This window comes from Panthera onca, chromosome B4 (assembly GCF_046562875.1).
Source record: "Panthera onca isolate mPanOnc1 chromosome B4, mPanOnc1 haplotype 2, whole genome shotgun sequence".
In the NCBI taxonomy this organism is placed as follows: Eukaryota; Metazoa; Chordata; class Mammalia; order Carnivora; family Felidae; genus Panthera; species Panthera onca.
In genome coordinates, this window is record NC_138345.1 from 132097695 (window position 1) to 132116371 (window position 18677).

An 18677-nucleotide genomic window follows, 5' to 3' on the forward strand; every position below is an offset into this window, starting at 1 on the left:
CACCTGCATCACCCAAAAGTCCTCATTCATTGCTGGACCCGTAGACGTGGCACGTAGTTCTCTCTGTTTGGAGCCCCCTCGTCCAGTTGGCAAACGCGCCACTCTGGAGTCACCGCCCCCGCCAGGAAGCCCTCCCTGCTGGCCCCAGACCGAGGCGGTTTCTGGGTCCTGGAGGAACCATAGGCGCCTTCCTTTCAGCCCTTATTCCTCTGACACTTATTCCACAGTGTTCAGTAAACAGACACGAGTAACGGGTGACACTTAAAAAAAAATTAAATAACTGCAGACACATTGCAGTAAATGCCCCAAAAGGGAAGTCGAGGCAGTCAGCGGGGAACAACGCAGAGGAGGAGCGCAGGGGAGGGGCTGGTTTACGAGGGGCTTGAGCAGCAGAGCCCCAGAGAACAAGTGGAAGCAGGGCCAGGAGACTGTGGCAGGAGTCTCCAGGCTGAGGGCACCTTGCCCACCAAGGGTTCGAAACTGAGGCTGTCCTGGGGTGGGGGTGGGGGGGACGTCTGGGTCACTCATGTCTCAGTCCCCGGAAGTTTAGCACGGGGGGGTCCCAGTTAGGTGTCTGGGAGGATTTTAGGGATGAACGAGTGAATGGATGACCGAATGAATGAAAGTTGAGAGGCTGGAAAAGACAGGCAGGGAGAGCAGAGGCAGCGGTTTGGGGGCCCCAGGGACACTGGCTGCCGCTTCACAAATGCGGGGCCTCCTGCTGGCAGAGCCAACGTAGGAAATAAAGTTCAGGGTTCCCGGAAGCACAGACCCCGCCACCACGGCCAGCAAGCATGCAGAAGCATGCATGGCCAATCATTCCTTCCTTCCTTCATTCTTACAGTCGGTAAACGTTGAGTACAAACTCGCCAGGCTCCGTAGTAGGGGCTGTTCCCCTCGCCTCTCGTTCACTTCAAATTCCCAGTGGCCATTTCAGCTTCTGGGATCCCCGGGGGTTCACGTCTCTCCCTGCTTCTGGATGTTTCTCCCTGCCTGCTTCACTGGACCAGGCGGGACTCTCCCCGGATCACCAGGGAAAGCCCCGGGGAACCTTCGGTTATACTGCCTGGCGATTTACAAGCCCAAACATGTTCACCTTATCCAAATAATGTCTGCTCTTACCAGAGAACTCCCAAAGCTATTTTAGTCTTCCCAATAGGATTTCCCAGACCCAGCCGGTGGGAGCACGAACAGGTACTGCCCTCCCAGGAGCAGTCAGCCATGCCTGGGGCAATTGCGGCAGTGTGGGCCCATGACCCAGTAGTCCCACACCTTGGGACGTTACGCCCAGGTCGCCAGGGGGGCCTGCCCAAGATGTTCCTGGTGGCCCTGCTCGCGGTGGCTGTGAGGTGGGGGCACCAGGTGTCCCCCACTAGGGAAACGGGTAAGGACGTGTGACAAATGTACGTGGGAGGCAGAAGCAGTCCCTCTGTAAAGCCATGTGAGTCAAACCGAAACACCTGAGTTTGGGTAAAAAAGGACATAAATGAAATGAGACATCTGACACGACGCCTTTTGTGTGAACTTGAAATGCATACACACGCCCAAAAAAGCTACCTTATTGTTGAGGGTACGCATATTTAAGGGCATATATTGAGTACATGAGAGGGGGAGTCTTTGGAGGGAGGGGAATAGCAGTTGTTTAGGAATGAGGGGAGATACACACACACACACACACACACACACACACACACACACTTTCTGTAAAACAAGATGGGGCCCTGCATAGACAGCGAAAGTATATGAAGAATCAAAGATTTTAATGAACTCAACAATCTCCCCTTGAAGTAAAAAGTAAAATTTAAATTAAAAAAAAAAATTAAGTTTATTTTTACTTTGAGAGAGAGCTAGAAAGCAAGCGGGGGAGGGACAGAGAGACAGGGGGAGAGAATCCCAAGCAGGCTCGGGGCTGCCAGCACAGAGCCCAGTATGAGGCTGGAACTCACGAACTGTGAGATCATGACCGGAGCCGAAGTCAAGGGTCGGACGCTTGACCGACTGAGCCACCCAGGCGCCCCTAAATTTAAATTTTACTGCTTCTGAGAGATGGTGGATGTACTCCTTTCCCGATTCCTCTGAGGGCAAGTAACACCCCAGACATAATATATAAAACAAGCCCGAGGAGGCTCTGCAAGGAGGGGAGAAGAAGGTAGCTTAGCTAGGGATCATAGGACCCAAGAAACAACACAGTGGTGAATTTCTTGGTGGTTGGATTTTTGTTGTTGTTGTTCCTCATATGTCCCAGACTTGAAGCTGAAATGCCAAGGGGTCTGAATATCACAGACTCCAACAAAAGCCTACTCTGTGTAACCAAAGAACCAGAAAGGAGGCGGCTAGCAAGACAGAAAAGTTTTAGGCAATACTCGGTGTACTCCAGACAGATGAGAAAAAGCCGTGGCCTCACCCAGGCCAGCAAGACCACGTGGGAAACCCAGATGTCACCTTCAGCGGTACATAAAGTGCTCCAATCTCCCTGCCAGGGTGCTGTCAGGGAAGGCCAAGCTGGGGGCTGGGACTTTCCTCTCCACCCGTGCAGCGACAGGGAGCCCCACAAGTTCTTGCATCAACAGAGGCCAAGTGGGGAATTTGGACTTCTAACCTTATTTGGCACTTTGCCACTTAGGCAGCTTCCCAGGAAACCGGCTACAGCAGAACGTTTACTAAGATACAGTCTCATCACATAACACCCCAAATACCCAGGTCTCCCTAGAAAATCACTCATCATGCCAAAAGCCAAGAAGATCTCGATAGATGCCAACACCAAGATAACAGAAGTGCCACGAACACATCTGAGACCAATGAAAACGACGGAAAGTCTCAGCAGAGAAACAGAAGACAGCAAAGTTTAAAATACCACAGACAGAGTTCAAGCCCCGCGTCAGGTTCTGTGCTGACAGCTCAGAGCCTGGAGCCTGTTTCGGATTCTGTGTCTCCCTCTCTCTGACCCTCCCCCGTTCATGCTCTGTCTCTCTCTGTCTCAAAAATAAATAATAAAACGTTAAAAAAAAATTTTTTAAAAAATACCACGGACAATTGCTCAAAAAAACCCCGTAAAATACTTAGGTGTAAATCTAAGGAAACAGCGGGACATGCCCGCTGAACGCTCACACAAAGCTGATGAAAGAAATCAAAAAAAGACCAAGAAATGGAACGACATACTGTGCCCGTGAGGAACACCCAGCACAGAGAAGGCGTCCGTTCTCCCCAGACTGGCATACAGACTTCATGCAAGTCCCATAAAGACTCCAGCAAAATGTGTCGTAGACAATAGGCAACACGATCCCAGAACGGACACGGAAAAGCCAGGGAACTGGGATCATGGGGACGATTTTGAAAAAGAACAAGATGAGAGGAACCAGTCTATACGAGTTATCAAAAACCTTATATACAAAGCACGTGAGACTTCTTACATACCCACCGTGAGCAAGACTGGAATATTGACACATAGATCGATGAAACACACTAGAGCCCTCGGAAATAGACCACACAGATATTCCTGCCTAACGTTTTACAAGAATGCGAAAGCAATTCAATGGAGGAAAGACAGACTTTTAAGCAAATGGCGTTGGAGTTATTAAAACATCCAAGAACCAGGGCGATCCGACCTAAGGCTCACACCTTATGCGAAAATAATTCAAAAGAGACCATAGACTTAAATGCGACACGTAAAACTATAAAATTTTTAGGAAAAAAAAAAAACACAGGGGAAAAACTCGCAGATCCAGGGCTAGGCAAGCAGTACTTGTACTGAGCTATAAAAGGAAAGATGAATAAATCGGGTTTCATCAAAATGTAAAGCTTTTCCTTTGTAGAAGGGTCTTTTAAAAAGCTGAAGAGAAACTACAGACTGGGAGGAAAATATTCGCAAACCCCTTCTCTGACAAAGGACCGGTGTCTCGAACCTATAAAGAACTCCCAAAATTCAACAGCCAGAAAAGGGGGGGAAAGCTAGTTAGAAAATGGGCCAAACAGATGAAGAGACATTTCACCAAAGAGAATGGCAGATAAAGACACAGAAATATGTTTAGCAATCATCCACCAGCAATGAAATGCAAATTGAAGCCCAATGAGCTATCATTACACACCTATCAGAAGGACTAAAATTTTATTTTATGTTTTTTAAATTTTTTTTAATGTTTATTTATTTTTGAGACAGAGCGAGAGATGGAGCGCAAGCGGGGGAGGGGCAGAAAGAGAGAGAGAGGGAGACACAGAATCCGAAGCAGGCTCCAGGCTCCCAGCTGTCAGCACGGAGCCGGATGCGGGGCTCGAACTCACCAACCGTGAGATCGTGACCTGAGCTGAAGTTGGACGCTCAACCGACTGAGCCACTCAGGTGCCCCAGAATGACTAAAAATTTCAAAACGGTGCCAAGACCAAATGTGGGTGAGGATTCTGAGAAAGTGGATCACTCACACGCTGCTGATGGGAACACGAAATGGTACAGCCACTCTGGAAAAGAGTTTGGCAATTCCTTTAAAAATTAACCGTGCGGGTGCTTGGGTGGCTCAGTTGGTCAAGCGTCCAACTCTTGGTGTTGGCTCAGGTTATGATCTCACAGTTCGTGGGATCGAGCCCCACGTTGGGCTCTGCGCTGACAGCACAGAGCCTGTGTGAGATTCTCTCTGCCTCTCTCCCTCTCTCTCTGCCCCTCGTCCACTCGTGCTCTGTCTCAATAAAAAAACGTAAAAAAAAAAAAAAAAAATTAAACCTGCAACTACCATTCAACCCAGCAATTACTCCTGGGCATTTATCCCAGAGAAATGAAGACTTACGTTCACACCAAAACTTGTACAGAGATGCTTGCAGCAACTTTATTCATAATCGCCCAAACCTGGAAACTACCCAGATGTCCTCCAACAAATGAATGGTTAAACCCTGTACATCTATACCAGGGGATGCAACTTAGTAACAAAAAGGAACAAAGCCGTGGGTGAGCCACACAACAACCTGGATGGTTCTCCGGAGATGATGCTGAGTCAGAAAAGCCAATTCCAAAAGGCTACATGGTGTAGGATTGTTCTTGAAACGACAAAATTGCAGAAATGGAAAACAGATTAGTGCTTTCCGGGCAGGAGTGGGGAGTTAAAGAAGGGGGAGGGGATTGAAGGGAAGTGGGCATGGCCATAAAAGGGCAACTTGAGGATCCTTGTGGCAGTGGAAATGCTTGGTGTCCTGACTGTATCAGTGTTAACATCCTGGTCGTGATATCATATCCTATATTTTTGCAAGATGCTCCCCTTGGGGGAAACCAGGTAAAGGGCGCAGGGGAACTCTGCATGATTTCTTTACACTGCATGCGAATCTCCGGTTGCCTCCAAATGAAAAGGTTACATTTGCAAAAAGACATTAGCCAGAATCACCTCCCTCTTCCCCTCTCTGAGCCCCCACCGCCTGAGAGTTGTGGGGGATGGCCAGCCTCCCGGACGGACAGAGCTGCCGGGGTACCAGAACAACAGCCATCACCTCCGAGAGAAATGAGAGAGTGGAATTGGAGCTAGGTACTAATGGCAGATGCTAATGTTTCAAAGGAAAAGCCAGGAGCCAGGGACCCTCCACGTGGAGAAAGCACACGGTGAGCGTCCGTCTCAGACATCCTTGTGCTAAGACAGACGTGGGGCTGGAATGGGTTGGTTGGGGGGCGGGGAGTGGTCACTGGTTGAGTAAGCGAGCGGTTGTGCTTCCTGGGTCTCTTCTGACACACCCCTATTCTACAGTCTGGGGTGCTGTTGCTTAGAGACGGCAACCGGTTGCCCCATCACACAGGAGGCCAGGATCTGAACTCAGGCATCCAGCTCTCTGCCCGGCTTCACTTGGTCAGAGATGGGGAAAAGGAGAGCCTCCGCTGCACCCGGAGAAACGACGGCCAGAGTCCCCTGTCCCGGGGCCTCTCTCCATCCCCAGCCGCGCCCTGGCTCCGTGACATTCATCCAACAACGCACAGTGAGAGCCTACTGTGTGCTACGCGCTCCGGCGGACTCTGAGCAAGCAAAACAGTGAACGAGACGGACACAGACATCCTTGCCCTCTGGAGCTCACATTCACGTCTGCACGTCTGGTCCCTCCACCCATCCTCCACCCTTCATCTGCAGCCCTCTGAGACTCCTGGCTGCACACCGAGGGCACTGTCACCAGCAGGGGCCTGGAGGCCTGTGGGCTTGGGCCCCATACTCAGGGAAGAACCTATATTGACTTTTGAGGTTTCCAAGTAGCGATCTACGTACAGTCATTGCACGGTATGTTGCGTTACGTTAATTTGACCGACGCAAGATACCTAAAACAGCACAGATTTGCCCACCCTTTTTGGATATTTCCTCATGTTTTCAGTATAACCAAAAACCTTCAACAAAAGGGAGGTTTCCAGGCCTTTCTGGACCTGCATGAGGTTCAGGGTCACCAGCCCCCTCCTCATCTGTCCCATAGCCTCCCAGCCATAGGCCCCCTTCCTCCCGTATGCTCCTTTCTGGCATGGGGAGGGAAAGGATCCTGCCCCGAGAGCAAGAAGGCTCGGGTTCGAGTCCTGACCCCACTGATTACTCGTAAGATTCTGAGTCCGTTCCCTCTCCGTTTTGTGGCTTCAGTTTCCCCATCTGTAGAATGAGAACAGGATGGGGTGACCTTCAGGGTCCCTTTCTTTTTTTTTTTTTAATGTTTATTTATTTTTGAGACAGAGAGACACAGAGCATGAATGAGGGAGGGGCAGACAGAGAGGGAGACACAGAATGTGAAGCAGGCTCCAGGCTGTCCGGCTGTTTATATTTGCTGGTATCCACATTTCCCTTCTTTTCAACATGTGAAACATGTGCCTGCCATTAGCACCTGGCTCCGGTGCCCTCAGAGATGGCGGCTGTGGTTCTGGTCCCCTGGCTGAGTCAGAATCTGCGTTCTAACCCAACCCCCAGGGGATTCTTTTGCACACTAATGTTTGAGAAGTGCTGTCGGGGAGCAAAGAATCCCAAATGGCGCTACCCAGCCCAACATCCGCCCATCAGCGATATGTTTGCTATGTGAATTCCACCACCTTTCGCCGCTGGGGTCTCCTGTTGGGGACGAATCTCGCACCTCCCGGGTAACCATCCAAGTAGCCGCTGGGTTGTCAGCCCCCACCTGGTCAACACAGACCCAGAACCCAGGCCCTAATCTGTTCCAGGTGGCTGCCCTGACCCGGCTCTGACCAAGCGGGCCCCATCTGTTGGGGTCTGGCTACAGTGAGCTCAGACTATTTTGTTTTATTTTTTTAATGTTGGAAATCAAACGCTAAATGATGTCAATTTGAGATTTATTTATCTATTTATTTATGCTTATTTGTTTTTGAGAGAGACGGAGCGTGAGTGGGGGAAGGGCAGAGAGAAAGGGAGACACAGAATCCGAAGCAGGCTCCAGGCTCCGGGCTGTCAGCACAGAGCCCGATGCGGGGCTCGAACTCACAAACTGTGAGATCATGACCTGAGCCCAAGTCAGATGCTTAACCGACTGAGCCACCCAGGCGCCCCACTCAAACATATTTATTTATTTATTTTTTCTTAAATGTTTATTTATTTTTGAGACAGAGACAGAGCATGAACGGGGGAGGGTCAGAGGGAGAGGGAGACACAGAATCCGAAGCAGGCTCCAGGCTCCGAGCTGTCAGCACAGAGCCCGACGCGGGGCTCGAAATCATGGACCGTGAGATCATGACCTGAGCCGAAGTCGGACGCTTCACCGACTGAGCCACCCAGGCGCCCCTCAAACTATTTTAAAGACTAGAAAGCCAAGGCGTATCTCCCCACCTCAGCTCAGGCTCCTCCCCCTAACGTATGAACACACAAGCACTCACACACACACACACACACACACCCCAGACCCTGGCTATGCTTCCCATGAGTCATCGGGTGACTCACAGGCACGTCCCTCCTCCCCTGATCTTCAAGGGGGAGACTGGGAAAGTGGGAGGGGAAAAGAGGTGTCTCAGAGCCAAACCTGAGAAAAGTGACCTTGGATCCGACTGGCTGAGGAACTTCCAGCACCAGAGTTGGGGGTCCGGGCATCCTGCCTGTGCCAGCCTGGGAAACAAGGCAAACCACCAAGTCAGCAAGTCCTGCCTGGCTCACGAGCCCTACAGGACCTTGTGGGGGAAATCACCGCAGTGCAAAGAGGGTGGGCGTGGGGGGCTGGCATTGGGACAGGCACCACCCTAGACTCACAGGGAGTCTTGGGATAGGAGCCATGCTGACTGTCAGCCAACCATATCCAATAAACCCTTGGCCCACCCCCCAACCCTGACCTCAGTTAGAGTCCTCACCTACTCTACACCCTCCCTCCCACCCTGGGGATGTTTGTAGACAGGGCAGGGGGTCACTGGATGTCATAAGACAAGTGGATGAAACCTAGACCCCCCCAGCAGAGCCCAGACCACACTGGTTTCGGTGTCATGTTACCTGCCTCTCCCCTTTCTCCCCCCCTCCCCCAGGACCATGGGCTTCCTATGTGACTGGAGCAGGTGAGCAGTGGGCTGGGGGAATGTGGGGCCCGGGGGCAAGACCCTGGGGGTTGGGACAGCCATGCCACCCACCCCCTTGAGACCTGGAGCCCACCTCAGTTTTCCTATTTGGGTGATTTCCTGCCATCACTGTTCTGGGGCTGTTAAGCCATGGCTCAGGAAAGAAAAGGGGGGCTGCCCTTGGCAGGGCTGGCTAGAGATAGGGGCTTGCCAGGTGGAACCTCGGAAAAATGGACACAGCCTCTTCCCACCCCCCAGCTACTGGGACAGATGCCCAAAGTCCCACTACCCCACTCAAAACCCCCTCCACGCCCAGGATCGTGCTCTGGGCTGAGCCCTGGACCCCGTTCTCCCACCTACCCGGGATATTTGGGGAGCAGGTGAGCCGTGCCTGACCGGAGATTCCCACGGAGGCAGAACTGGGCGGTGGGGTGGCCTGGGTCTGGGAGCTTCTCCCTAGCATTGCCCAACTGCTTCCCAGGCCCCTGACAGGTGGCCGTGGAGCAGGGCCGGGGGAGGCCTCAGGCGGCCCCCACGCCCCTGCTTTCCGCTTTGATTAGCAGAAACATTCCTACATTTGTCTCGGGAAGACAGCCTGCTCCCATCACCCAGTCAATCACCCAGGAAAGGCAAACACATTCCGGCTGCGCCCTGACCTTCTTCCCACAAAGTCATGGGCACCCTCGGGGCTCCCCACCCCCACCCCAGAGCCAAGGGGGCAGGTGTGCGGGAGAAGCCCCCCCAACCCCCTCCCCACCAGACCTCAGCTTCTGCCGCAGCAGGGGAAGGTCTGAATCACAGCCCTCACTACCTCGCCTCCTTCCTTACACACACACACACACACACACACACACACACACACGCTCAGGAAAACGCTGAGCTGCCAGCAAAACACGGATACGCTCATAGCCACGCCCACAGACAGCTGTGCACACACGGACACAGACACAGGCCGCTGACCACGAACCACAGAGAAAAGGGCAAATGCACACACACACACACACACACACACACACACACACACAGTTTTGGCTCCTACTAGGCTGAGTGGCTAGAGGGCAGAGATCTCAGCTCTCCCCTATCTGGCACACAGTAGGTCTACAGTGGCTGGCATATGGCACTGGTCACCTCTGGACCTCCCTTGGGTCGCACCTATTTCATCCGTTGTCCTCTCCCCCTACTAGGACATGAGCTCTGCATGGACAGGACTTTTCTCCCATTCACAGATGCCCCCTAGCACCCAGCACAGAGCTTGGCACGTAGTAGGTCCTCGGTAAACACTTGTGAGTGACTGGGCAGCCCCACCTCGGACACAGCCCTGCCCACTGTCCTGTAGTCACTGCCCTCATCCCCAGAGCCAGGCTACCAAATAGCTGCCTGCTTCTCCAAGACAGCAGTGGTGACCTCACCATCTTCCCGTGACCCAGGGCACCCCAGTCCCTTCTCCCTCACCTGGCCCAGGGGTGCCACCCTCTGGCCCCACCCCCTCCACTTCTATCCCTCATGTTCTCTGCCAGCTCCTCCCCCCGCCGCCCACCCATCCTAGGACATGATCCTGCCCACCCCACCTCCAGCCCCTGGCCGTACTCACTTCCCCTCATCCTCCTGCCACAGGCTAGCCTCCCTCAAGGTCAGATTCACTCCTCCCTTCCTTCAAGGCACCCACCCCAATCATCCTGGGCCACGCCAGTCTCTCCCCACCTGTGCAAGGAACTGGACACCTTCAGTCCCTGTCTCAGGGGCCCAAGGTAAATGGGCAATGACAGCGCAGAGGGCAGATTGGTACCGCGACGGGGGACGCGAAGGTGGCTGGAGGGGACCCGGGGAGGTGACCCGGCACCTCCTACCTCTTCTCCCCCAGCCATGCAGAACTCCGTGGTACCCGAGCTCCTGAATACGCCCTTCTCCAGTTGACTTTCAGACCCGTAAGGGAGGAATACGCCCTCCTTGTTCTGTGCCGCTGAGTGTGGAGTTTGTTACGGAGGGTGAGGGTGGTGCCCGCTCAACAGCTACTGTTCGCTAAGCCCTTAACGAGCGCTTTTTTATTTGATACGCTATTACCATTACCTCCCTTTTTCAAATGAGGAAACCAAGGCATAGGGAGGCTACAAATGCCGGAGGGAAAGGCAGAGGCAGCCCGGCTCTGGAGCCCTAGCTCTTAACCCCGCCACACTGCTCTTTGGTAACCACACCTCCTTCCTCAGAAGCCGGGGTGAGATATGCCTTCTTGCCTCCTTCTCTCTGGCTACAGTTAACTCGTTGCACACCCGGGGAGCCCTGGCCTCCAGGAGAGAGGCCCACAACAACCCTCCTCCCCAGCCGAAGCCCTGAGGTCGGCAGAGTAATTTCCCAGGCTGCGTCTGGTGGAATCCTCCCAAGGGTCTGGGGAGACCGCTGTCTCTACCTCTGTCTTACGCACGATGGGCCGCCCAGAGAGTCGCGCATCTTGCCCCAGGGCGGCAGAGACTATGAGGTCAGATACAAGCTAATATTTCTTGGGCTCTGTGACCGTGTGCTCTCTAGGAATGTGTTCAGTTGCAGGAATAAGAAACCAAAACCTAACTGTTACTGGCGGAGGGAAGAAAGAGAGGGGTTTCATTTTCTGCCATCACAAGAAACGAGGACAATAACGCACACACACACACACACACACACCGCCCTGCCCCAGGCATCGTCAGGTGGCTTGACGATGTCAGGGCTGGGGTTTCTTTCCTGCAAGATGGCCACTGACCCGCCAAGCATCTAAGGGAGAAGAGGGAAGGGCTCGGTCCCTGTAAGTCTCTGTCCTTTTATTGAGAAGGCGCCTCCAGAGTCGCCCTCCTTCCGTGCCCGACAGATTCCCGCTTACATCCCATTAGTCACAACAGGGTCACATGGCCACCCTTGGGCCAACCACGGGTCCAAGGGCACCAGGTGTTCACGGCCAACCACAGCCCGTCTTCCGATGCTGCCGTCACAGCACTTCGGCTGCCTCCATACACAGATCGGGGTCCCCCTTATCAGGAAAAGGGACGGCCACCGGTCAGGCGAGGCGACAGGCGAGGGGAGGCTCCCCCAGACACCATGCCTAGCGGTTGACACACAACGTCGCCTTTGGCCCTCACACAACTTTGTCAAGCCGGGACTGCTTAAAGCCAGTTTGTCAAAGCCGGTGAGCCCAGAGCTCACGGCTCATGTTCCTAACCATTCTACCAGACTCCCAGGTCATGAAGGACTCGGACACCAGGAGGGCAGGAAACTGTTGAGTGGGACCACTGGCAGGTCCCGCTCACTACCAGCCCCTCCCACCACACACCTGGCTTCCCTTGGCTTTGAATGTGCAGAGTAGGGGTACCTGCCTGGAAAGGGTGGGCGTGCGTCCCCCCACCCCGCCGTGCTCACTGTGGCCTCTGCGTTCTGGGAAGCTCTGGCCAGAGGCATGGGCTGCCCCCCTACGTCTTTTTTCCTTCATCCATCCCATGTCTGCCTGTGCCAGGCACCCAGTCAGGCCTCAGGGGGATTAGATTGGTGCCTCAGGCACAGATCCTGCCCTCGAGGACAGATCTTGCCACCCAGTGCCCTGGGTGGCTCGGTCAGTTAAGCGTCTGACTCTTGATCTCAGCTCACGTCTTCATCTCAGGGTCGTGGGTTCAGGCCCCGCGTTGGGCTCCACGCCGGGCGTGAAGCCTACTTAAAAAAAAAAAAAAAAAAAATGACCATCTTAACCATTTTCAAGCGCGCAGTTCAGCAGTTTTCAGTGCGTCGATATGGTTGTATAGCCATCACCACCGTCCAGCTCCGGAACGCTTTTCGTCTTGCGAAACTAAAACCCTGTGCCCTTTAAACACTTACTCCCCGTCGTCCCCTCCCCCAGCCCCCGGGGAACCACCGTGCTACTTTCTGTCTCTGTGAATGTGACCATACTAGGCACCTCATGTAACTGGCACCGAGCAGGATGTGTCCTTTTGTGTCTGACTTATTTCACTGAGCAGATGTTTCCAAGGGTCATCCGTGTGGTAGCAGGTGCCGGAACATCCTTCCCATTTTAAGGCCATTGCAGGGAGGCATTGTGTTTATCCATTCCGCCTTCCGTGGCCCCTTGCGTTTCCACCTTTTGGCTACTGTGAGTTACACGGCTATGAACACAGGGCAGGCAAATAAATCTTTGCCCCTAGGATTTCAGTTACTTTGTGTCTATACCCCCAAGCTGAACTGCTGGGTCATATGGTAATTGTGTTTCATTTTTTGAGGAACTGTTGTACTGTTTTCCCCAGCAGCACCATTTTATATTCCTGCGGGGGAGCAGGGCAGTTTTACAGCAAATATGAGGTCGACTTTAACCGGGGGGCAGAGACTTGAGCAGGTCGACCCACCCTGTGCCAGCCTAGAAGAGCTGAACGAAGTGTGTTACAGGATGAGACAGACATTTGGCTTTTTTATTTTTTTGGTTCATTGTTTTGCCCACCCCCTCTCGGTCCCCCCCCCCCCCCCGCCCCCGCTTCCTAAGTCCTGGACCCATGGGCCCACCCTCCTGTATAAAAGCTAGAAATATCAGGGGTGCCTGGGTGGCTCAGTTGGATAAGCATCCGACCCTGGCTCAGGTCATGATCTCACGGTTCGTGAGTTCGAGCCCCACGTCGGGCTCTGTACTGACAGCTCAGAGCCTGGAGCCTGCTTCGGATTCTGTGTCTCCCTCTCTCTCTCTCTCTCTGCCCCTCTCCTGCTCGTACTGTCTCTCTCAAAAATAAATAAACATTCAGCTCCTTGCTGAGTGCCTGGGACCGTGGTGCCCAGAGCAGGGTGTCTGTCGCATGTGGGTCATGCGGTCAGTGGCATCCACAAGTGTTCAGAGTGCTGAACTCATGGGTGAGGGTATTGGTCCCGTTTGCAGACCACAAGCCCAGGTCTTCAGCTCACTTATGATTTACGAGTCCAACATCCTTTAAATAGCCTTGTGAATATCTGTTCTTTAAACATCCTTTTCTGCTTACGTTGACCCAGAGTCAGTTTCTGTTGCCCACAACTGAGTACAGCGTCCGGTAGAGAAATTGGTGCCTGGAGTGGTTGCAGGCAATCGATGTTGAAGGAAATTCAGGGAAGCCGGGGGTGGTTATCTGGACGGCTTGGGACTGAAGACAGTAGAAATTCGGCTGGTCGTTACGAAGGGCCCCTTTAACGACCCTCCCCCCACGCTCCCCAACCCCCGTGTTTTCAGGCCACAGTGGGGTCCCCAGATGTCCAGTGGCACAGGGCAAGACTGAATATCAACCCCAGACCAAAATCTGGGCAAAACCTCGCTATTTCATACGATCAAAACCCTGGAGGCAACGTGTGAGTGGATCAGTTGAGCCGAACTTACTGATACGGCCGTGCCAACCGGCAATTCTGGCTTCAGGGTGCCGGTCTCATCAGTGGGGGGTGGCTCTAATTGTTTCCAGGCTGGTTTACGGCCTGGCAGGTGTGCTGCCGAAGCCTGACTCGGCGGCGGCCCGTGCTCACGGAGGTGGTGATGAGAGAAACGCCGGGGTATAATGCAGAGTCGTGATTAACCGTGGGTGACCCACTGTGCCTTGACCACCGCCCTTTCACCCGGGACAGCGGGAACCACCTTGTTGATGCAGTTCCAGCAGCTTTCAGAAGGGCCCAGTGTCCCGGTGGGGTCCTGCCAGTGGCCTGACTCCTGATGTCTAGGGTGGAAACCAAGCTGGGAGGCACGGGACCCGTGGCGGCAATGGCTGCCAGGGGCAGAGTGGACACTTTCCGTAAGAGCAGCAGGACCAAGCGGTCATCTCATTGGTCTGACCGGCGGGGGCGGGGGCGGAACTCGTGGGGCTAATGGACCACAGGGTCCCCAAAGCAAGAATGGATCAGCGACCCACAAGGACACGTGGCTTTTATAACCACAGAGGTCTGGGTCCAGTAAACAGAAAAGGGACATGAACCCCTCCCCCCCAACACCACTCCCACTGGGGACAGGGACATGTGATCCCGCCTTCACCCCCAGACTGAGTCTGTTCATAGACCCAGAGCTCCCCTGGATGAGGGAAGAACCTGACATTATGTTCCAAGTCTGTCCACCAATCTCCCTCCCCCTCCCCCCAGGGGACTGTGGCCATTTGCAGAAGAACCAGGCACTGGAGGGCAGGGGGAGGGGTTTGAACCTCGCTGAGTCCTTGGTTCCTCATCTGTAACACGCGGACAATAACATCTGCCTGAAAGGATTGTCGGGTTAATTGAGCAGAGTAAGGGGACGGTGGCTGGAATATAAACTCGCATTGCCTGCAGCTGAATTCTAATCCCTCTGTCAGTGTGTGTTCATTCTCCCATTTGCCGCCACCTTCACTCCGCTGCACGGTCACCAGCCCTTTGCTGGGCACCGAGAGTTCAAAAACATCAACCCCTCTACCATTGACAGAAGGTGAAGTACACGCCAGGGGCAGTGCTTGGCCTCTGTGTCCCAAACCCAGGCACCAGCTCTGCAAGGTCATGCAGGAGGTAGCAATACTGGGACGGGGACCTACTTGTGTTCTGTTGCCAAACCTGGGTTCTCTCCATGGTGGCACTGAGCTCCTCAGAAGTTAATAAAATGAGGTGGCAGATATGGAGCTTGGGACATGGTGAAAGTGATAAGGAAGGAGATAAATAGTGATGGATGGATGGATGGATGGATGGATGGATGGGGGGGTGGATGGGTGGGTGGATGGATGGATGGATGGATGGGTCGGTGGGTGGGTGGATGGATGGATGGATGGGTGGGTGGATGGATGGATAGGTGGACAAGTGGGTGGATGGATGGATGGATGGATGGACAGGTGGACAAGTGGGTGGATGGATGGATGGATGGATGGGGGGGTGGATGGGTGGGTGGATGGTTGGATGGATGGATGGGTAGGTGGGTGGGTGGATGGATGGACGGATGGGTGGGTGGATGGATGGATAGGTGGACAAGTGGGTGGATGGATGGATGGATGGATGGGGGGGTGGATGGGTGGATGGATGGATGGATGGATGGGTAGGTGGGTGGGTGGATGGATGGATGGATGGGTGGGTGGATGGATGGATAGGTGGACAAGTGGGTGGATGGATGGATGGATGGATGGATGGGGGGGTGGATGGGTGGATGGATGGATGGATGGATGGATGGGTAGGTGGGTGGGTGGATGGATGGATGGATGGGTGGGTGGATGGATGGATAGGTGGACAAGTGGGTGGATGGATGGATGGATGGATGGGGGGGTGGATGGGTGGATGGATGGATGGATGGATGGATGGGTAGGTGGGTGGGTGGATGGATGGATGGATGTGTGGGTGGATGGATGGATGGATGAGAGAGGGGTAGTGGGATGGATGGATGGGTGGATGGATGGACGGACAGGTAGGTGAGTGGATGAATGGGTAGATGGATGAACAGAGGGATGGGTGGGTGGACAGATGGACAGGTGGGTGAATGGATGGATGGGTAGGGGGTGGAGGGGTGGATGGACAAATGGATGGGCAGGTGAGTGAGTGGATGGAGGGATGGAAGGATGGATGGATAGAGAAGTACAGACACACAGACAGATAATGGCTAGATGGACTTAGAAGATGGATTTGACATGACCTCTAACCCTCAAGGATCTTCCAACAAGGAAGATGCAAAGCCAAGCATGGAGTTAGCTGGGAAATCGGAATATCTTACCTGCAGTTAGTGACACTGCCAGAATCTGCCATTTTCCAGCCACAACCCAGTGTGTGATAAAGATCAGCCAGGCAAGCCGTGACTTGGGGCAGACACGCTTGATCGCCCCAGTCACAGACCTTTATGTTCATTTGTTCAACAGGCATTTATTGAGCACCTAGGTAGCAGGCCACATCCTAGGCTCTGGGTCTAGAGTAGTGAACGAAATACCTCCAGGTGGCGACTCCAGGGAGGGGAGGGGACAAGGAAAGACGGACATGTCGAGTGAGCCAGCCAGCTGAGGATAATCACTATGAAGATAAACGAAGCAGGGTAAGAAAGAGGGGCTCGGGGGGCCAGGGGGCTGCTCTTCCAGAAAGGCTAACACCTGCACGCAGGCCCAGATCTGGAAGGAGCAGGGCTCCACCAGCATCACAGTAACTACGCGGCTGAATCGGGACTACAACCCAGGCGATGCACAGGGGTTGGGGTTCTGGGGCTCCTGATCCGACGCTACACGATGCTGGAAACACACCAGCCATGCTGTTGGCAGAGGAAGGTGTTGTTGGGATCCAGCCAGTCGGGAGCTGCTGTGTGTCACAGATATTTTACTTCGTACCCTGCCAACGTTCACGATTTTGTGATTTTATGGAGGCAGTGAACGCTAAGCCTCTAAAGAGGGCTCCAGTTCTGCTCTGGTTGAGGGAGGTGGGCTGCTGGCAGGGACAGAGAGGGCTCCTTAGAGGAAGCGAGATCTGAGCTGGCCTCAAAGGGAGGAGAAGCGTTCACAAGGTGAGGCCGAGTGCCGGATGCCCAGACCAGCCTGGTGGCCACATCTCCTCTTTCCCAGAAAGAAGGGGGCTGTGTATCAGGATTAGGTTCAATTACAAAGGACAGAAAACCTAAGATAAGAGTAGATCAAACAGAGGGGCGCCTGGGTGGCTCAGCCAGTTCAGCGTCTGACTTCAGCTCAGGTCATGATCTCACAGTTCATGAGTTCAAGCCCCGCATGGGGCTCTGTGCTGACAGTTCAGAGCCTGGAGCCTGGTTCCGATTCTGTGTCTCCCTCTCTCTGCCCTTCCCCCACTTGCACTCTGTCTCTCACTCTGTCTCAAAAATAAATAAAAGCATTAAAAAAAAAAAAGAGGTCAAACAGAAAGAAATGTTTTCCTATCTTATGTAAAAACTCCTGGGGTGCCTGGCTGGCTCAGTCAGTAGAGCAAGCAACTCTTGATCTCAGGGTCATGAGTTCAAGGCCCAGTGGGGCGTTGGGCACAGAGCTTACTTGGAAAAAAAAAAAAAGAATAAAAACTTCTAAGCTAGGTCATCAGGTGGCAGGACCAGACCCCTCTGTCTTCCTCCTCCAATCTCAGTATTTGGCTTGAATCTCATGGCTCAAGATGGCTGCTTGAGTACCGGGCATCATGACTGTATTACAGCCAACAGGGCAGAGGAAGGGATCAAGAAGGGAATGTCATCTCCTCAGCAGAGGGGTTTCTAGAAGAATGCCATCTGACTTGGCAGTTCTAAGACCCACGTCAAATTGCTATAAAAGCCCTTGCTAGACACAGACACATGGTAGGGGCTCAAGAAGGTAAGAACATGAACGAACGAATGAATGAATGAATGGAGTCGGTCAGTCAACCGATCACGCAACCATGGTATCATTCAGCCTAACCTCTGCCGAGTTGTCACCCAGCTTTCACTTACATACTCCCAGTAACAGGGAGATCACTACTTCCAGGGCAAAATGGTTTTAGTTTTAGACTGTCCTGAGGGTAAGTCAGGTTCCCCACCTCCCGGGTTTCCCCATCAGCCCCATCCAGTCTACCTAAATGTGGGACCCAGAGCACATTTAGAATCTTTTTTATGGGATGGTACCCAAGTCTCCGTAGGCAAGGGAAGGCACAGAACCCCACAGCTGGACCTTGGAGACCACAAATCTCCGGGTCATCTTCTTGTGTTTCAGATGAGGCTCTGACCAGAGAAGGGCTATGGCTCAACTAAGGCCACACAGCTGGCTAAGGGCTGAGCCCAGGTCAGACCCCAGATCCACCTCTCAGCTGTGTTCCTTCTGTGTGTTTTTGTTTTTTAATTAATTTTTTTTTTTTCTGGGGCGCCTGGGTGGCTCAGTCAGTTAAGCCTCCAACTTCGGCTCAGGTCGTGATCTCGCGCTTCGTGGGTTCGAGCCCCGCGTCGGGCTCTGTGCCGACAGCTGGGAGCCTGGAGCCTGCTCCGGATTCTGTGTCTCCCTCTCTCTCTCCGTCCCTCCCCCACTCATGCTCTGGCTCTCCGTCTCTCAAAAACAAATAAACATGAAAAAAGAAAGTTTAAATAAAAATAAATAAATAAATACTTTTTTTCCTCATGTTTATTTATTTTTGAAAGAGAGGGAGAGACAGAATGTGAGCAGGGGGAGGGCAGAGAGAGAGGGAGACACAGAATCCGAAGCAGGCTCCAGGCTCCAAGCCGTCAGCACAGAGCCCGACTCGGGGTCCGAACTCGTGAGCCGTGAAATCGCGACCGGAGCTGAAGGCGGATGCTTAACCCGCTGAGCCACCC